Raw genomic sequence first — 22,582 nt, 5'->3', positions numbered from 1 at the left:
TATGAACACATAACTCCAGTTCTTAAATCCTTACACTGGCTCCCGGTTAAGTTTAGGGCAGATTTCAAAATCCTCCTTTTAACATATAAAGCATTAAATGGCCCAGGTCCAGCTTACTTGTCTGAACTTATCATGACTTACAAACCAGAGCACACATTAAGATCTCAAGATGCCGGCCTGCTTAGGATTCCAAGGATTAATAAAATAACAGTGGGAGGTCGAGCTTTTAGTTACAGGGCCCCTAAACTGTGGATTGGTCTGCCTGCTACTATAAGAGATGCTCCTTCGGTCTCAGCTTTTAAATCCCAGCTGAAGACTCACTACTTCAGTTTAGCATTAAAACATAAGTAACATGATAGTTATAATTGGATACTAACCCTCACCTATTTTGTTTCTCTTCTCGGTACTCAAATGTGGCACTTGGTGCAACGGCCCTTAATCTCTTTTTACCTACAGAAAATTCAAAGAAAAATAAGAAGTCCCACTTCCGGGTAAAAAATGGCCGCCACAACGTCACTTCCGGTTCACCCTGATGACGTCACTTCCTGTTACATTAATCCATCACTCCTGTCCACTCCTGATGACGTTGGTTCCATTTCCCCGCCTCCAGTCGTCACTTCCTGCCAACCATTTCCTGTTCCATAATCCATCCTGTTATATAAACGCCATTTTGTGTGCAGTTCATTGTTCATTTTGCACTAAAATGTCATATGAATCAACCTCATTGTCATTTGTCTGGACGATATACGGGGACGATGTGGTGTTAGGGGTCCACAGCTCGCTCAGCAAAGGCCATTTTTATTTAAATAAATAATCACCGCACTCGCGGCGGCTTAGCGAGGGGACGTGGTGGCCGTAGCAAGCTGCAGGGCGATGTGCGGTGTGGGCATTTCTCACCTAGTCCACAATCCGTGATTGTTCCTGTGGCTATTGTGCTGCAGCTGCTATGGCCCCCTTTTATAAAGAAACGCGAGTCGGTAAGGATAGACAAAAAAAGAGGAGAGAACAAATGGAGAAAGATGGAGGAGACTGGAGAAAGCAGGAGAGAGAGATGGTGCGTGAGGGCGAGTGAGCGAATGAGCGCTCGTGGGCAGCTGCATGGAAGCCTGGGTGTTAGGCTGACACCCAGGAGTTGAATTAGAAGTCGGCCCCGCTGAGCGATCATGTAGCGGGAGTGACCAAAGAAGGAGAGACTGTCCACGTAAGGCCGGGGCGGCACAGGGTGTCGGGAGGCTTGGAGGTGTAGTCCTTGGTTTGGGCATCCTGGAAACCAAGGAGTCCAAGTCTCGGGCCTGGGATGAGTGCCAGACCGAAGCCAGTATCAGGAGGTCTCCAGACCTGTGTGTATGAGAGAAAGGGGCAGCTGCAGAGAGAGCGTCTAGCCTGTTGCAAAGCCCAACCGGGAGAAGCAGGTGAGACTCTAGTGTAGAAGAGCACAGGGCTTATTGATTTAGAAGTCTGCTTCCAGTAACGACTTGAACCTCGTTGTTTTTAAAGGATTGTTTTTTTTTTCTATTGATTTAAACCTCCATGTTTTGATTAATGGATTATTTATTTAATGAAGAGGTTTTGGGAATCACTGCACATTACTTTGAACACTGTTCTTGTTTTGATATTTTAAATAAAAGCACTTTGCACCTTTTTACATTATTCTCTTGCTCAAATGTTATTGCCTCACTGTCTAGCTCATTGGTGACATTACTGACGGTGTTGGGTTCAAGGGCTCCTTAACAGCTGAGGGAGCACAGAGCAGAACCCACATCGTCACAGACGATGCCCAAACTTTTTTCTGTGTGTAGAAATATTTCTTCATAGAACCATCTTATCGCAATATATATAATTAATTTGGACCACAGCATAGGTATATCCCACCTATTGTTTCAAGCCCACACTTTTTTGTTGCAAAAATGCTGGCAAAAAAGGATCAGGAGATGGATAATAATTTATTTATCGGAAGTTTAAAATAACCTAATGCCAAAACCAGTATGTTAACTGGAATCAAATTAAAAATGAAATTTCTAATGCTCAAAGTCAAAAACACACTACAAAACAAAAACAAGACACAGCAATTGAATTTCCCCTTGGGATTAATAAAGTATCTATCTATCTATCTATCTATCTATCTATCTATCTATCTATCTATCTATCTATCTATCTATCTATCTATCAGTTTCTACAGCAAAAACAAACTAGTATGGCAATAGAACAAAATATAAAGAAAATAATTATTTGAACTTCCTGAGTCTTAACAATGGGTAATTAGGTCTTTGGCCATTTAAGTCTTTACATTTCAAAAGGAGGATTTTGAAATCACACTAAAGCTTAACTAGAAGCCAGTGTAATGAGTTAAGAACAGGAGTTATATGTTTGCACTTTCTAGTTATTGCAGAAGCATTTTGAATGAACAACAAGCTGCTGGTTTGAACAGCCTGTGAACAACACATTTTAGTGATCAGTCCTACTAAATAAATACATTAATTAATTTCCAAGTATTCTCCATATTAAGAAGCCATCTTCATTATTTAATATTTTTCAGCTGGTCATCTTCCTTGTGGATCTGCCTGCAGATCTCCAATCTTGCAGCCTAACATGCACATTCCCTGAAACACATTGAAAACTAACCCTTGGTAAATGTAAATCACCTTCATCTATCTTGTGAATATGGGATCTACCACTCTATCTACCAAACAACACTGATGACGGATGTCTACTAAAGCATGTTAAATACCAAAGTGACCTTAGTCATGAGATTGTGCTCATTCCAAACAGATTACTACAGCACAGCCTTCTCTGAAAAGAATAAGTCTACTAAATGAAGATGTTCCAGAAAGCACTGTTTTCACTGCCGAGAATTATACCCAATGGAACTTAACATTGCTGCACTCTTGCTTTTTTACAGCCAGGGCACTGTCAAAACTATATTTCCTCAGTGCTCAAAAGATCTTTTAGAACAACTTTGATACTTCCCAATAGACAGTCTTAATGTTCACATTAAGCTTAACTCACACACAGGCTTGGCTTCAGTCATAACAGATGTTGCCATATTCTGGTGTCATAAGTAACTCTAAATTAAATCTGTTCCCAACACATTATTATTCCACTTGATGGCTCCCTTCAGACAAACAATTCCATCTATTACAGGCACCAGCATCCTTACAGTTAATTCTGGTTGCAGTCTCTTCCACTTCCATGTCTTTTAAAAGTAACTATGCACCACATATATCAAGATTTGGGAAAAGCTTTTCAAAAGTTTGCAATTTCAGATAGAGATGCTCACTAGGTCCTCCTAAAACAGCCTCATTACCTGCTTGGATTTCCCTGATCTATTTGGATAGTGCCTTGTTGCCAACTCACCATCAGGTGGTAATAAATTGATAGCTCAGATGATCTTTCTTTACTGTAATGTTCAGAACATGTCACATCATGAAGAAAATACTACAAAGATGTTTTGGTCCAAGGTCAAAATAAGATGATCTTCACATCAATTAACACTAACTCTAAAGGCTTGTTACTCAGCAAGTGGCAAGTATCCTTATGCTACCAACCATGTCTCTATTTTGGAAACTTTAGTGTCTGAGGGGAACATTAACCCATGCAGAAATGTAGTTCTAAAGTAAGTTTCAGGAAACCAGGCTTGAACTTCAGCCTTGTCACTACTTGTATTCATTATGCATGTTTTCTCGGTGCTCACTTTGGTTATTCCCAGATACTCTGGTTTGAACAATAAACAAAAGATAAAGTACGCACGTTGAATTAGCATGTTATGAATTACTATTTTGTGTTAGTAACTGTTGTCTGTGAGCTTTGGCGCTACAACCTAGGATTTCTTTTTGTTTTGTGCCCTATTTTTCTAAGATGATTCTGGCCACAGTACACTATAAATAAATTAATCAGGTTCAGAAAGTGGATGGATGTTTTACTTTTAGCCAAAATTAACAGTTCTATATTTCTAAGTGTAACACAAAATTACCTAGCTTGAAATATGAAATTTCACAATATTGTTTTGCATTTCCAGAACTTAGTACCTCTGTCTGAGGATTTGTTTTATTCATCTGTATCTTTCACTTAACAAATAGTGTATACCTTACTTATTGTCATGGAGTCAAGAGTTTACATTTTGTAATCTTTTCAGATGGCCAATAAAATGTGTAATTTTGCTTGACTTCTCATTACATTCATGATGGCTAACATATTACAACACCCTAGTACTACAAATCTCATGCAAAAAAGGCTTTTCCTTTTCACTGTCAATAATTTCTGAATTCATAAAAGTAAATGCCATGTTGTCTTTTATTTGTTCTTATAACTGAAATTTTAACTAGAGCTACTGGAGAAAAAGTATATTAACTGAAGGTACTAAATCAAATTAAAATGAAAATTTGCTCATATTTTAGCTCACATGATAGACAAATATATTTGTCTAGTGAAACTAATAATATGTGTAGGTCATGATCCACAGATGTAGTATTTTCTCTTACTGATTATTTAAAAATTATTTTTCAGCAAACAAAGCTCTGTATCATAATAAATTACATAGCCAAATGAAACAAACACAATTACAGTCCACTGAAAGAACTCTTCAAATGTGCCAATAATAGAATAGTGGCAATTGGTCAAAGGCATAACATATAAAGAAGAGAGAGGAATAAGTAGATTTAAATTATCATTTAGTTGGCTGAGTAACTATCTAACGAATAATTTTGCAAACCATGTCATTCATTTTCACCATCGCAAGCTAAACACGGAGAACTGAGTAATTTTCCATAAACCCATTATGATTGACAGTTACTAACTCGTACATAAAAACAAACCAATGTGATCCTTACATTTAATTAATATAAACGTGTGCTTGTTCCGTTGTTATTTTTAAAATCACTTTTTTAGCAGTCGATTAATTTTCCGACGGTAATTCAAATGGACTTTCGAGTCGGAATGCATAGTCTTCAATCTTGTTAAAGAAAAATACATCGTTGATATCATAAAGTATAGTAAGTAAAACAGTAAGAATGTAAACAGGCGAATTGTCACTGATGTGAAATTTCCTAACGCGTGATTGTAATTGTTTATGTCCTGAAATGGACAGGTGTTACATCGCGACCTCGCAAATTTGACTGCACTTCCTCGCAATCTGCCAAGCAGCTCCAGCAATGAGCATATTTAGTGTTCTCCCACATTTCCGTACGCAGTAGAGTTAGGCTAAACTCCCTTCTGAAAGCAGTTTATGACAAAGAATATGTGCGTAAGTGCCTTTAAAAAATGTTGACGTATCATATAAGTTTGGTTCCTCGTTTTCGCCAATAAAGGCAACTGGTCCTAGTGACCAAGCAAAGAGAACAGCGTATTCAGAAATGGGTGGACGGGTATACTATAGATATGTGAATTACATGATACAATAAGTATGTCTATAATCGCACACCTGCTGTCATTCCTTCGGGAGGAAGATTCGGTTTCTGAAGATTTGCATTAGTAGTATTTAAATAAGCCTCTATTTCCTTTTTCACTCTCCCCATCTCTAACAAAGACTGTTAGCATTCGTCTTTTTCGATAAATCAGCTCGCTTGCACTTTTTCTTTCAAAGCAAATAACAATAAGATTAATTATAACAATAATCGTCGACGGATTAATAATAAAATACGGCCTTTCAATTGCTTCTGTTATTGTATTGGCGACTTTCTTGTGCTGTGCTTCTACGGGCGCACTGCTCGTTGAAGGAATTAAAAATAGCTGGTTTGGTTGGATTGTGTGTGTATGTGTGCTTGTATGAGAGAGAGTTGGGTGGAGAGAGAAAGAGAGAGAAATGGGAAGGGTTTGAGAGAGAGAGAGCTAGAGAGAGGCGGGGTATAAAGAGAGTGAGTAACAGAAAAACAGAGATAGGAAGAGTAGCTTGAATGTCTCCTGTTCAAATTGTGGATCCGCGTTTTATTTGACAAGTCCGGCACTGAAAGATTATCCCGGTCTCGAGGGAGCGTTATTTTAGCGGTTGCCTGGAGGCATCAGCATCACTTTCCTTGGAGACTTCCTAAGGAAGTAAAGCGCAAATCCCAGATGCGGACTCGAAGCAGAATAGAGCGTTATCTCCTGTGTGACTGTCATACTTTCTCTCTGCCGTGTAATTCCAGACAACGATTTTATTCCGGCTTCGAGGAGAAATCAGACGGAGCTCACGAAAACTCACAGTCAACCATGCTTAAAAGAAAGGAAATCTCGCAGAAGAAACGTGTCGAACCTTGTTTTATCTGTTTTTATCCGAAATTCCGTGTTACTTTTTAAACGATGCTTGCGATGTTCTCTTTTTTGTTTGAGAAGAAGCAACGCTGATAGCAAAATAAAGTAAGACAGGACTGAGAGGGCTGTAAAGATAAGTGGTCTCCAAGGGGAACATCGCACTGGACTGATACGGCTCTAGGCAAATTGCTGGCTCCGCACAGGTCAGTTCGACGATTTTATCATTTTATATAGGGGGTTCAATTTTGTCGTATTATTTACGGGGTTTGTTTTTATACATATTAAGCGTAAATACATAGAGTTCACCTAACTTAGGTTGCCCATTATTGCATGTTGTTTACTTGTAACATGCTTGGGTATTTTTTAGCCATATTGTTGTTTCATTTATAATTAACACATTTATCTCAGACACACGTCTAGCCAGCAAAGAGAGCTCGCCTAATTATTTTTAGAAAGTGACAGAACCATAATATTTAAGTCATTGTTGTTGAATGAGATTAAGTCTTTAGTTTTTTTTGGCATCAGATGTTTTAACACAGAAGAAAATCACAGCACGTAATGTTAAAAAATTAGCAGGAACGCACGCAAACTTTCGATTACAAAGATGTTTAGATGACTTCATTTTAATATTTGATTTTCCAGAATTTTGTTTGTGTTCTTCATTGAACTTTATTCTTGGAAGAAGTATAAAACAGCACATGTCAAACATTTTTTAAAACTTTCCCCATTACAATTAATTGTGTTTAGTAATAAGACTGTAGAATTGATTGCAGATTCAATCTTTATTATGTAAAATACTCATTAATGATGATGCATAAAGTTACATTCATTAGCATTTATTATGTAGATTATTTCGGAAAGTGTTCACTTTTAAATGTTCTATAATTTTCGGAAAAGTAACAATTTGACATAAGTTAAATCCAATAATTCTTCAGCTATTGTACTCGCTTCAAATTAGTCGTTGCTTCTTTTTTGAAGTTCGTTGCAAAAGAAAAGGGCCCACTAACCCGGTATAATAATACCCTATTAATATACAGTAACCTAGTGATCACACCCATTCATTGAACTTTCTGTTCACTTAATGATAGGTCAACTTGGCTCATAACCATTCCTGTCTGAACTATGAAACGTTATTCATTTGACCGTTTAAGTTTTTCTAATTCGGGAAGAAGTAAAAAGAAAGAAAAACTTTAAATCAGGTGTATGCGGTGCTTCTTTTGTACTGTTACTTTCCACACCCTGATTCAAAGAAATTAAGATGAACACTCCGACAATTGCCAGCTGGTGTTGTGTACTCCATTTGATTACCTTTTTTGCTACAGCGATTTGCTTAGTTTTGGAATTATGAGTACGATTATCGCTATCCATCACCTGGGACTCACTGCCTGCTTGAAATTAATCCATATTACTTATCGCAGCACCAACTGCTCAAAATGGGATTAATAGAGCGGACGAGAGCCTGCTGATGCGCTTTGAGAAACCGCCCAAAAGCAGCTTCGAGGAAAACCAAATAGAAACATACAGACTCAGACAAGAGAGCCTGCTAAAGCCACCAGGACACTCAGTTACCAGATCGAAGGGCTTTGTTTTTATACTTATCCTGGCTGCAAGACATAATCAAAGACATAGAGAATTGAAAAAATGCGCGGTGAGAGGCGTCCAGATTGCGGGTTGATTTCGAGGCTGGACGTCCAGTCTCGCTTTCTCTTCACGTTCAAATGAGTGTCACAAGGTAGTTGGTGGGGTTTGGGATAACGGGGCCGAGTAAGGCACCTGCTGTGCTGAAAAGCACAGACATTGCCGCTCTGTTAACCAAAGCTAACCCGGCATCTGCTGCTGATGAAGTTAGTATCCATGTCAGCCGTTACTCTGGTGTTTGGTGTTGAGTAAAGTGACCTGCTAGGTGTGTTTTTTTCATGCAGTTTCAGGCCGTTTTGTAAGTATAATGTTTTTAGTTTTTGAGATTTCCTTAATGCCTTTAGTTTTGAGGGTTCCGTAAGAAGTGATCGATGCTGACACGGTTAGCAAATTTACAGCAAACTCAAATCAAACCCTAATGTGCTTCACTCTGATAGGCTTAAATAAAAGTAACTGATTAAAACGTGGTTTATATGTAGAGTACGTTAAGTGCGGGTAATTCTCCAGTACTATACTGCTAATTAGAGTATGTAAAATTAAGAATTTGCATAGGACAAGCAGAACAAACAGAAAATATAAGATCATTTTTGGTCCTTTTGAGCTCTTGGCTTGAAACATTACCTGCTGTGTGTTTTAACAATGAAATGTGGTTATTTCATCTGTGGCTGAAAAAGTACACAATGCACAAACATTAAGAGTATCAGCTGGCAAAAATGTATGGAAGTTAGTTCACAAATCTTGCAGTTTGGATGCTAAACCAAAGCAATCCTAAACCTTTATATTAATCCTATGGGGAATTAAATTGCCTTCTTTTTGTTTCTGCGCCACTGCCTTGTGTGTTATCTTTAAAGTATACATTTTTAATGTACAGTATACTGAGTATTCTTTATACATAAAATGTATGTTGTTGTATTTATGGTCACTACAGTATTTGCATTTAATAATCGTCATGTGGGAAAAGGCTGATTGGCATAAATAAGTAGAGCCAAATAATGTAGTCAAAGAGCTTTTGAATTCAGCCGAGTGAAAAATGACGGCTGTCCGATTAACTGCGATTTTAGTTCCCTCTACTTTCTCTTTCTCAGATCGCTTTTCGGAAGAAAGTCAATTTCGTAGTTTTTATGAACAGTTCGAAAGTGCCTTTCCACATTTTCCTTCTTTGGAATAGCAATGATAGATTGACAGATCAGACAAACGCACTTCGATTGTGACATTGTGAGAAAAACAATCCTCTTCCAGTTCCACATCCAGCCCATACGCTCCCCAAACAATTTTTTTTAAACCCCTTCATTAATCGATATAAATTGGAAGGCTAACTAGATCACAGCCGGAGTTTTGCAGTAGCTCCAGCTCGCGCATCTGATCGTGTGTGTGGGATGACCAGTGTGTCAGAAGAAAAGAGATCTCCGACTGGCCGCCCTGTATGTCAATCAAGTGGCAAATGCCATAAGGAGGATATATGATAGACTAACGTTTAAAAAAAATTTTTTTGAATGCAACTTGATCTACCTGCACTACCTTTGCGATCTACCGGTCGATCGCAATCGACGCATTGGGCACCCCTGTTCTAGGTTAAAAGAAGGAAATCCGGTTAACAAATGTGTCAGACCCAACTTCTTCCGTCTTACGTGCCTGAACATAGCCCATGAAACACTCCCTGATTGTGCAAAGGTGCAAAGCATTTTTTATCTACCTTGCCCTTTTGTCCATCATTCTTATATGTACAGTATCTGTATTAAAGCTTCATTCTTTGGTGATACATTTGTAAAATCTGCAATTTCTAGCAATCTTTTTCCCACATTCATAAAATGATGAATACTTTTATTTGCACAGAAACTTTTTCATACATTTTGTTTAGGCTATGTATTTATTTGTTTTCCTATCAAAGTGGTTTCTCCTTTTTTCTCCATTTTTGTTTATTTTTTTGCCTTTTTTTAAAAAAAAACTCTTTCAAAATAGGATAATCATGAAGTGTGAGATTAAGAATGAAAAAGTGTGTGATAGGGAATCAGCTGTATTCCTAATATTTGCAAACATAGACTGCTTGCACGTTATTACTGTATGGAGGTTCAGTGTTATTTGACAGTAGGTAGTTTGCAGTCCCACTGCTTGTTTGTAGATACTGCTTTATAAATCATGATAACATTTAAAACTAATGGAAGAAGGACAGGGAGTTGTGCCAGAAGTAAAATATTGATAGGTGGACAAAGAGAAATGGCCAAAATGATTTCAGTACAAGTACTAAATAGTTTCTGTTTTATGGAAAATTGACTTTTCATTGCAGTATATAAAGTTCAGTGGTCCCACATGATGAAGGAAACACCTTGGAACCTTGCTCTGTACACAGGAGGTCTAGATCTATAGTAATTTCCTGTAACACTGGCAATCTACAAATGAACACTTTCCAGTAAAGTAAACAATTCACTGTATCGTCATTGTGCTTTTTTTTTTTTAGTTTATTAATTTGTAACTGCTTGCATTGACTATGCACCACATTTCTTGTGTTGTCTCACCTCACCAAGACTGCATGAAACCGGACATTATGCAGCAGACTGTCACTTTGTTTTGGTCTAAGAAGAAAGAGACAGCCCGTTTCAGGTTTCCCAAGATTCAGCAAAAGTATAGGTGCGGCATTACATTTTTTTTGTATTGTGTCATTATGTGTATTGGCCATTTTTGGTTGAAAAAAACATTTGTTTTGCTGATGTTTACGCTTCATTAAAACTAAATCCATTAAATATGATGTTGTATGAGCGTTTGTCCGGGCCACCAAAAAGAATTCATTGTTCAAAAAAGTTGTTACTTTGGCATTTGTTGTAATGGGATTTGAACTGTAAGCAGCATTGGGCCTTCTTAAAAGAGACCTACAATTGAATCTATATATCAGTGTCATCACTTTTGTGGTTTGATGTATTTATCACATCAATGCATATTATAATAACAGCTATTTGATATGAATTATTACACACCTGAGTCTTCGTTTAGCTGGTTTGACTGCATTTGCCTACTTTATCAAGGCTGTCGCCAGTTTCTCCAAAATGCTGCATGTGGATAAGTAAGAATTGCCTTAAATATACGTATGCTCCCGGGTGAAGTTTTCTTTTATAAATTCCAGACATTTGCCTGGGAATTTGCCCACACACATTTCAAGGCTCTTTTGTACATATGTAAGTTTTATAATCTGACCTCTGTGCATTTCTTTTCTTTGCACTGCTAACATTTTGCTCAATGTTAATTACATGCAAAGAATAGAGCAAGCTAATTTTGTTAACTTTAGGTAGAATAAATAAGTGTAATGGACCATATGTACTTCCCATTTTTATTGCAATCCAAAACAAAATTTAGAGATATCTCAAAATAAATGTTGTATATAATTTTTGTTCTTTATAATTTGTATTTTCTATACTTTCACAAATTTTCTGATTTGGGGTTGTAATTCTTGCATGCATTTGAGAGAGTATTTGTTGTTTGCTATATTTCAAATCCAAAATAATATTGATTGGTGTAGATGTCCTTGGAGTTAGAGAGTGCATACCCAGTGATGCATTCAATTAACTGCACCACTCTCTGCAAAGCCTTGTGGTCCTGCTGTGTCTGTTCCCAAACCAAACAGTAATACTTCTTGTAAAGTTGCTTTCACAGGTGGATGTATAGACGTTCTTAAGTATCTGAGAGGGCAGCCTAGAATCCCTGAGGTGTCTGGGGTGGTAAAGACACTGGTGTGCCTTATTTCACCAAGGTGCTGGAGTATTTGGACCAGGTTAGATTCTCTGTGATATGGACACTGAGGTATTTTAAACTTTCTCCACCTGGGTGTTGTTAACATTGACGGGGTAGAATTGCCCCTAATTTTTTCATTTTGACATATCAAAACAATCTGGATACTGTTTCAAGACATATCTAAATGAATTTCCAAATATCTTAAAAAGTGTTCTGTAACTTTTGAAGTATGTAATATACTTTTATAGCTATTTTAAGATATCATACATTTTCTTAACCTACTTATCCAGGGCAGAATCACAGGGAAGCCTATCCCAGCAATCATCAGGCAATAGGCAGGAACAACCGGCAGCGAACCAGTCCATCACAATGTGAAAGCACATACACACACACACACACTAGGGTCAAATTAGCACCAATGCACCTAACCTGCATATCTTTGGATTGTGAGAGGAAACCCATATGGACAAGGATGAACATGCAAACTCCACAAACAAACAAAACACTAGGGATGTGAACCGAGGTGTCTTTATTTCAAGGCAGCAAAGCTACCACTGCACCACTGTGTATTTAAGATACTTGAAATAGATATGTTATAAGGTATCTTTAGTTAATTTTAAGATATCTTAATTTTTTTCAAGAATCACAGAATTCAGCTTTGAAAAATCTTTAAATGTACAGTACATACACTTTCCATATATTTTATATGTACTAGGGGGCTCCGCCTCCTGCTTACTTCACTCGCCAACCCCCGGGTTTGTTTAACTGGATATACAATTTAAAGAGATTGTTATTTTCATGGTAATTGTTACATATGCATTATTTCACTTTTACTTTAAAACTTCAATTAAAACAATATTTGGAATTAACTTTTCTTCAAGATCTCATTAAATTTTAATTCTGTGTTTGGATTTACATTATGACACGCAACATATAACTGTCCTTGAGTGAATATCGTTTCTTTCTCTCTAATAAATAAACCTCCTTTTTTGAATGTTTGTCCCTGTGATTTGTTATTTGTCATAGCAAAAGCTATTCTAATGGTACACTGTAAGCATTTTAATTACGAATAGCATATCAAGATCTCTTTTTGTGTCTAATGTTATTCGCGGTAGATGTACTATATTACCTCTCTTGACGCCTGTTAAAATATTATGTTAGAATTGTTCAACCAATTTTTAATAAAAATAATCTTGTTCCATTGCATAGCCCATCACTCATACATAAATTATGCAATAACATTACGATAACATCTTTCAATAGTAGTTCAGTTGGATTAACGGTTGTAGTTATTCTTTGGGATATTGTAAATTGATGTTTTCATCTTCCGCAACTGCTTTAGCATAGTCTATTGATTGATGCATTTAATTAATTTGCCGTGTAACCAATTGACAATTTTCGCGTTAATTTGTTTGACTTCATCGTTTTTTGCTGCCATATTTAGATAAGTGGGTGGTTCTAAACTGGATCTTCGTAAGTGTGTGTGTGTGTGTGTGTTCATAAGTATGCCCTTTAATGGACTGTTGTCTGTCCAGGTTAAGTGCCAGAATGCACCGTGGTCTTGTTTGAAAATAGTTGTAAGTAGGGTGTAACATGAAAGAATCTCATGTCAAAAGTCTCTGTCTCGCGTGACTTGCTTCCAAAGGTTGTAAGTATTGCGTCACTTTAAAGAATCTCATGGTTAAAGTCTCTGTCTCGTGGGACTTCCTTCCAAAAAGTCTCTTCCAAAATTCACGTCTTCGTTTCAAGATTTTTTTTATTATAATAGAGAGATGTAAATTGTATCCATTTTAAACACTTGACCACTACATGACAAGTCTAAAAAGATACCACGTTTGTAGGGTCAAGTTAAAAGCAACCTTATACAGGGAAAGTATGTATTCAGAAAAAGAAGAAATGAGAATGCACTTTATATTTCACCCATAGAAAGACTAAAGAGCACATGTTAGATATATGCAAACCAAACTAATTCTGATATTTTGAGGTAAGATTTGTTAGGTTTGGGTCTGATTTTATTTCTTCAGGACATAGGTCAAATGCTGTTTTGTTGCATTGTTAGTTTGAAGTGAAATTTCAGTTATGCAGGAGATATATAGATTCAATAGAACCAAAAAAACCTAACCAAAGTTAATGTATTAATTGAAATTTGCTTTAAAGAGACAAACTTCTTAAATTAATGTTAAAGGTACATTTACTTACGTTTTTGCATAATTTGAACAGAATTTAGGTTTCACATACATAATAGAAATTCTGTTTTACCCCCATAAGCTAATAAATTAATGGATTGTTCTTAATGTTCAGTTATAACCCTGTGAGATGACAGAATACCCTCCAATTTTAAGTTAGACAGCCAATAAAAAGTACAAACTGTTAGACAGAGAGGTATTAAGGACATACAGTTTTCTAACCGTTACATTACTGCTACCATTATGTTATCATTAAGCATTATAAGTACCATTCTAGTATTTGAGCTAACATATAGAAACTGTAAGAAATGTAACCAAGACACTTAATCCTTAAATAGGACATTTTATATAAAGTTCTTTTGTGTGAATTGTTTATTTTGAATTTCACTAAACTTTTTAAACAATGGCACTTGGACTGTGGAGTCTTTTTTGAAATAGAATCATACTAAATGCTGTAATTTCTTTCTGGTAGCTGATTTTGAACTAATTTGAACATTTTGGAAACCCTCGACATACTCAGCTCTTGGTTTAAAAAATGGATCTTACAGAGTTTAAGCATTATGTGCTTTTAGTATTGCAGCAGAATAAGTGTGAAGTGAAGCAATAGTGATAGTGTTTTAAGATTTAATTACAATAATGTTAATTAGAAGGCTATATTTGATTGCATAGTTTAATTCAACTGATATTATGACTATTTCTGCATAGATACAAGCCTGGTATGGTGTGAGCTTTAATATTACTTAAAAATGCAGAGATTGGTCTCGTCCGATGCGAGAGATGGACGTCTGAAGTGGAGCTCCGCTAGCAGCGGTGTTATCTTTCATATTATTTGCTTATTCTCTTGAGATATCCTGTATCTGTTCAACCCAAGGAGACTGCTACAGTATATATAAGCATATATAAACATGGCCAACAGGAAAGGGGGTCCAAAAGAATCGAAAACTAAAGCTGCACCCAAGCTTAGATCAGCAAGCCCTAGTTCAAGATACGGCCTCTCAGAGACAGACCTGGATCAGATGGGCGAAAGTACAGACTCCTCGAGACCACGGTCCGCTACATCGTCGCCGGCTGAGAGCAAAAAGAAGATATTTGCAGGACTTGTGTTGAAGTGACATTCGGCATCTGTCAAGTGTTGTAAGCATACAACCGGTTTCATCGATAACTTCGCATCCAGCTTTTGAGAGTTTAAACATTCATAAACATCAAAGTGTCCACTACTGAAATCGTCACCTGTGAATCTAAGATTTTTAAGAGGCATTGGCGGGTGTCGAAAGGTGTAAAATATTTGGCCATTTCGGTACCCTTGAAAGCGAAAACCGAACAATTCAGCGGCTGCCATCAACTCACATGCAGAACCATAGGTGAAGGGCTTAAGCATTTCACTCTTATACTGCTCCTGTGTAGTATAATTATCTCCTGTACCGTCAATAGTCCACACCTTGAACCTGTCCCAGTCATTCAATACATAAGACACAATATTCCTCCAGATATCAAGAGTGAGCCTGATATGGCCGTGCAATATGTAACAAAGAGAATGGAAAAGGTAGGTGCCATCTCCAGGCATGGAAACCACTTGGTAAGTGACAGTTCTTTGATTGATGGTGATCACCTTGATAGACATGTTAATGGGGGTATGATTGGAATGATAAAGGAAATGGGTACGTGAACAATGTAGAGTAAGTCTAAAATACCTACACAATAACTATAATAATAAACGAACAATAAAACAGCGGAGAAGCCGTGGATTAAATAAAAAGGCAGTAGTTATCAGCAGGGAGACGTGAATCCCGTGGTGAAGCAAGGAAGGGAATGTAGAGACTGGAGCGACGGACGGCCTTATATAGGCAGGCAGCCAACAACACGTTGAGGCGTTGGGATGAGGGACTCAACGCCGCTTCACATGGTGACCGAGCTGCAGGCTATGGACGTATATATGTACGTAAGTAGGATTCAGTTAGCGTTGGGAACCCACGTATCAAATTTCTTGAAGATGGGCCCATAAGTAACAAAGACCATTGAAAAGTTCAATATGGCGGCCGACAGTGGCATCATACCACCGAAATAAGTACGTACATTGGTTTCGGTTAGCGCAGGGAAGCCACCTACCAAATTTCGTGAAGATGGGGCCATAAATAAGAAAGTTCAACATGGTGAATGTTGTCAACCGTTATGACCGTTACGCGTAGAATTTCAAAATGAAACTTGCTTAACTTTTGTAAGTAAGCTGTAAGGAATGAGCCTGCCAAATTTCAGCCTTCTACCTACATGGGAAGTTGGAGAATTAGTGACGTTGGAAAGTTCAATATGGCGGCTGACAGTGGCGTCATACCACCGAAATAAGTACGTACATCGGTTTTGGTTAGCGCAGGGAAGCCGCCTACCACATTTTGTGAAGATGGGGTCAGCCTTCTACCTACATGGGAAGTTGGAGAATTAGTGACGTTGGAAAGTTCAATATGGCGGCTGACAGTGGCGTCATACCACCGAAATAAGTACGTACATTGGTTTCGGTTAGCACAGGGAAGCCACCTACCAAATTTCATGAAGATGGGGCCATAAATAAGAAAGTTCAACATGTCGGATGTTGTCAACCATTATCGACCGTTATGACCGTTACATGTAGAATTTCGAAATGAAACCTGCTTAACTTTTGTTTGTAAGCTGTAAGGAATAAGCCTGCCAAATTTCAGCCTTCTACCTACACAGGAAGTTGGAGAATTAGTGATGAGTGAGTGAGTGAGTGAGTCAGTTAGTCAGTCAGTGAGGGCTTTGCCTTTTATTAGTATAGATTTATAATAAATTATCGGGAAGTTTAAAATCAAAATTTTTGTTTTGATTTACGACCAACATCTTGCGTTACGACCCAAATGCGGTCACGTGTATCCGCTTGCGCGATTGTAAATAAACAACCAAGAGCGTTAGTAGCGTCAGTTGGAGCCCAGATACATGTGTTTGTGGATGTAATTTCAGTCATTGCAGTGATTTTCCTATATATATAATTCACTAAGACCATGCAAGCAAGACACATAATTGCTAAGGAAGGAAGAGAAGGGAAAGAAAGCAATCACAATCGAAACGAAGATGGAAATTGTGCGGAAATATGAGAGTGCTGTTCGTGTGACCGATCTCGCTAATATGTACAGCATGTCGAAATCCACCATCTCGACAATTTTACAAAGAAAAGATTTGCATAAGGAGGCTACTTTAAACAATAACCACCTTCTGTTTCATTCTCCTCCTCATCCCTATCTGCAGCCCAAAGATGTCAAATTAAATGGTGAGTACAGTATGAAATTGTTGTTTCTAGAATAGAATAGAATGCCTTTTATTGTCACTATACACATCTACAATGAGATTAAAAGCAGCTCCTTCAGTGCAGAAAAAAAGTTCTGTATAGGGCTTATATGGTTGTTTTTTTAGCCTTTGCATAACGCCGGATCTGCGGCCCCGCTTCTGCTTTCTTTCCCTCCTCCGTCTGCGTCATCTCCTAGACCCGGCAACAATCCACGGAGAGCCCGCTGGTCTCGCTATGTTGTCTGGGATGTTGTGCGTGTGATGATAAACACTCAAAACAGATGTCTGGCTCTGGACACCGATGTCTATAAGGTTCTGAAGGGTGTAGCAGATGTTCGCCAAACCGATCGTGCACAAACAAGGAAAAAAAAAAGTACAAAAACAACAAAAAGTGCACTGAAAAGGAGAGCCCTGAGCCGCTGCGACCATGCGCGCTGCCATGCTCCAAGCTTAATCTAGCCTACTTCTGGTAGGCTAGGCACTTTTTATAACTTTTTGGTTAGTACATTAGAAAAATTATTGGTGTTTTGGTAAATTATGCACATTATACAACTCTTTTTTATTATGAAAAGGTTAAGTAAGTGTTGCAGTGGGAGGTTCAGAACCCATTATGGGTTAGCCTTCGCGAACGAATTAAGTTCAGTAAGTCAAGGGTCCACTAGATTATTGCGCATTTAAGTTAGTCAAATTTATAACGAGTCTCTGGAAATCCACCCGCCGATGTACCGTATTTGCACATATAGTTTCAACACAAAGGTTTCATTTTACCAAACTTGTCTGCAACACTTCCTGGTTTCCATCAAAAATGCCGGCAGTCTCAAATTCTCACCGATAAACATGATAAATATAACTGCAGGGACACTTTTAAGGAAATTTAGAAAATTTTGCTTGGAGAAGGAGGTCGGCTTAAATGCCGGTCATCGGCAAATACATGTAATTTAGTAGGTAGAGAAGGGGGTCGGCTAATATACAGAGTCGGCTTATATTTCGGGATCTACGGTACCAACATAATAATAAGCTGCATGGCAACAACTCTAGGGGAAATAGGAAATTAAGGCCGAAGCTGTCTCATTTCCAGTTAAGACTATAAAATGACACCAAAAACACAGAATCAATGTCTCCATGATGGGACAGTTAACTTCATAAGCTGGAATGTTAAAGGCTTGAATCAGAAAGAAAGTACTCTTTCACCTAACAGGTCTAAATGCTAAAATAGTATTTTTACAGGAGATCCACTTACTAAGCAAGGATCAGTTCCGGCTGCAAAAAGACTGGACTGGCCAAATGTTCCATTCTAGTTTTACAATGAAAACTAGAGGTGTGGGAATTCTCATACATAGAACAGTCCCATTTGTAGCATCAGATGTAGTATTGGATCCTGAAGGGAGATATGTAATGGTCATGGGAGACTTATCTAACTGTAAAATGATCTTGATAAATGTTTATGCACCTAATATCGATGATAAGGAATTTATACAAAATTTATTTGCATCCATTCCCTATCTGAACACTCATAAAGTTATAATGGCTGGGGACTTTAATTGTGTTCTAAATCCACTTTTAGATAGGACTTCTTCCACGGGGGAACGACATCTAACACCGCAAAGATAATTACAAAGTTTATAACTGATCACAACTTATCAGACCCCTGGAGGTTTTTAAACCCAAATTCAAGAACATATTCTTTCTACTCACCAGTACATCATTGCCACTCAAGGATTGATTACTTCTTTATAGACAATAACTTCTTGCCTATGATTTAATCTTGCGAATACGATGCTGTTGTTATTTCTGACCATGCACCTATGGTCTTGGACCTAAAATTACTAAGCCCCATACACTCACCCCGCAGATGGCGTCTCAACCCGCTTCTATTAGCAGATGAGAATTGTACGGAATTTATATCCAAACAAATCAAATTCTTTCTAGAGACAAATACATCCTCCGAGATCTCTGCAGGAATACTCTGGGAAACTCTTAAGGCCTTCTTAAGAGGACAGATTATCTCATATCTTTCCCACAGAAATAAAAATGAAGCCAAAAAATAGGAGAGATAAATAGCGAAATTACTAGAATAGATGAAGAACATGCCAGACTACCAAGCGAGACTCTACATAGGAAAAGGCAGGCTCTGCATTCAGAACTAAACCTCCTGACAACTAAAGAAACTGAACAACTAATTTATAAATCCAGACATCATTACTATGAACATGGAGAAAGCTAATAAGCTTTTAGCTCAACAAATTCACAAGCAAGAAGTGTTCCACGCAATCTCAGTAATCACCAACGCGAATGGAGATATATTCATCAACCACAAAAATATAATGCACACTTTCAGAGACTACTATCCATCCATTTTCCAACCCACTGAATCCGAACACAGGGTCACGGGGGTCTGCTGCAGCCAATCCCAGCCAACACAGGGCACAAGGCAGGAACCAATCCCGGGCAGGGTGCCAACCCACTGCAGGACACACACAAACACTCCCACACACCAGGGCCAATTTAGAATCGCCAATCCACCTAACCTGCATTGTGGGAAGAAACCGGAGCGCCCGGAGGAAATCCACGCAGACACGGGGAGAACATGCAGACTCCACGTAGGGAGAACCTGGGAAGCGAACCCGGGTCTCCTAACTGCGAGGCAGCAGCGCTACCACTGTGCCACCGTGCTGCCCCAGAGACTACTATAAATCCTTATATACTACTGAGTTTAAAGAAGACAATACACAGTCTAATGCATTTCTGGATACATTACAAATACCACAAATAGACACTTTTAGTGCGGAGGAACTTGAGAAACCTCTAGTGTTATCAAAATTACTATATGCTATAAAGTCACTCCAAGGAGGGAAAGCAGCAGGCCCTGATGGCTACCCTGCAGAATTTTACAAGAAATTCTCCGCTCAGCTAGCTCCTCCTATTAGCAACATTTACAGAAGCCAGAGATAACCAATCTCTTCCAAACCTTTAAGCCAAGCACTAATCACTGTTTTCCAAAACAAAATAAGGACTTATTACAATGTGCATCATACAGACCAATTTCACTTCTGAATAACAACGTTAAAATACTCTCTAAAATCATAGCTAGAAGGATGGAGAAAGTGCTCCCCTCGGTAATATCACAAGACCAAACTGGATTTATCAGGGGCCAACACATATCTTCAAATCTTCAACGCCTGTTTAATGTAATATACTCACCAACTAAATCAAACACCCCAGAAATATTATTATCATTGGATGCAGAAAAAGCATTTGACATGATTGAATGGAAATACCTTTTTACTACATTGGAGAAGTTTGGGTTTGGCCCGAACATTTGTGCATGGATTAAATTACTGTATACTAACCCAGAAGCTTCAGTTTGCATCAACAACATTTGCTCAGACTACTTTAAACTAGAACGTGGTACTAGACAAGGATGCCCTTGTCACGCTGCTGTTTGCAATTGCCATTGAACCACTGGCAATACATTGTCGAAATACTGATCAGATAAAGGGGATTAGCAGAGAAGGACTGGAACAGAAAATTTCATTATATGCAGATGATATGGTACTGTATATATCGGACCCAGAAAATTCTGTGCCTGCAGTCTTAACAGCACTCACAGAATTTCAAAAGATCTCTGGTCTCAGAATTAATCTGAATAAAAGTGTACTCTTTCCAGTGAATTCTCAAGCATATAATATTAGATTAGATACCCTACCTTTTATCATTGCAGAACAGTTTAAATACCTAGGGGTAAACATCACAAGTAAACATAAAGCTCTTTATCAACAAAATTTCGCCATCTGCATGAAAAAAAAACAAGACTTGCATAGATGGTCAACCCTTCATCTCACACTAGCTGGAAGAATTAACACTGTTAAGATGAATATTCTTCCTAAGCTCCTTTTTTATTTCAAAACATTCCAATATACATTAATAAATCATTCTTTAAGCAATTAGATTCAACAATAACCTCATTTATTTGGAATTCAAAACATCCACGCATCAAAAGAGCGACCCTACAAAGACAAAAGGCAGAAGGCGCATGGCTCTACCTAACTTCCAGTTTTATTACTGGGCAGCAAATATACAGGCGATAAGAACCTGGACACAAATAGAAGAACATACACAGGCTTGGTCCGCAATAGAAGTAAAATCCTGCAGTACTTCTTTGTATTCCTTGCTCTGTGCTCCAATAAACACACGTTATTGACAATATACTAATAATCCAATTGTGCTCCACTCACTTAGAATCTGGAACCAATGTAGAAAGCATTTTAAGACGGAGAAGCTTCTATCTGTGGCACCACTGCAAGAGAATCACCTCTTTCAACCTTCGCAAACATATGCAGTTTTAATATCTGGAAAAAATTGGAATTAACTTGCTTAGAGATCTTTATATAGACAACGTCTTTGCATCCTATGAACAATTACATTCCAAATTTAACATTCCAGCTACACATTTCTTTCACTATCTTCAAATCAGGAACTTTGTTAAACAGAACCTTCCAGATTTTCCTCATCTTGCACCCACATCCATGCTAGAAAAAATATTGCTCAATCTCAAGGACTTAGATGCCATCTCTACAATATATAAAATGGGTTTAAGGTGGGGAAAGACAAACAAATTGTGATTGCATTCACTTTTGGCACGCAGGCATATTCTGATAAACTGGAAGAACCAAGCGCTCCTCTCTGAAAAGAGGTGACAATACGGTTTTCATGTGGGCAGAAAACTTGGTGGCAGTGGAATGGCACAATGGCAAAAGGGTGACTTGTCTCTCTACAGTACACACTAACAATATAGTGTATGTGAGAAAGTGCAGCAAAAGACAATTGAAAAGTAGGCACCAAAGCAACACGTATTGTAAGCAGTGCAATGTGGCAATGACTGAAATTGACTGCTTTGAGCGAGATCAGACTTTGCAGGACCTTGCTGTGTAAAATGTATGTGATATGTATGTGAAATCATAGAGTATGCAGGCTCATACAACATGCAAGACAGTAACATTTGTCATAAGTGAATATTTTTTGTTGATTTGATATGTTAAACAATTGCTTTGTTTTCTTTTTTAAAAAATGTTAGTTTTTGGAAAAATATTCAGCCCTGGGAGATAAGAAACAAAAAAAAATTAGCTCTTAAAGAGTTAAGTCAGTGGGAAACTGATGTGTTATACTATTTGAAATTGGAAAAAATCAAATACTCAGTTAGAGGATCCGTACAGACTTTTTTCAAAACATAGCAGGATTTAATCAGTATTATTTTAAAATAGGCTCATAAAGCACAGAGAATTTAGGTGTGTTTACAGGTCTTAAATTTCACGCCGTTTGGCTTGCTCTCTCTCTCTCTCAGGGGTGGGGATTGATTTGTTCTTAACTTAACTTTTCTTTTTGTAAAAACTTGATTGATTTGTATGGATTGTAATAAAATTAATAAAAAGGAACAAAAAAAATGCATTGTGCATTCTTTGCTGGAACCATGATTCTCAGGCAATAATGTTCCAGTGTGAATGAAAGATTACTGTTTTAAG

At 37.8% G+C, this 22,582-nt stretch overlaps 1 long non-coding RNA gene across 1 annotated transcript in view; it reads left to right on the top strand.

Moving 5' to 3' along the window:
* The first annotated feature begins 5,871 nt into the window (after window positions 1-5,871).
* Window positions 5,872-22,582, top strand: part of LOC120535615 — a 119,699-nt gene continuing 102,988 nt past the window's right edge. The window contains exon 1 of the long non-coding RNA XR_005634930.1: window positions 5,872-6,428. This is a non-coding gene — a long non-coding RNA (uncharacterized LOC120535615). The remainder of the gene's footprint in view (window positions 6,429-22,582) is intronic.

Source organism: Polypterus senegalus, chromosome 9 (genome assembly GCF_016835505.1).
Source record: "Polypterus senegalus isolate Bchr_013 chromosome 9, ASM1683550v1, whole genome shotgun sequence".
Lineage (NCBI taxonomy): Eukaryota > Metazoa > Chordata > Cladistia > Polypteriformes > Polypteridae > Polypterus > Polypterus senegalus.
The sequence above is the reverse complement of the archived record's forward strand: the minus strand, read 5'-3'. Positions and strand labels throughout refer to the sequence as shown.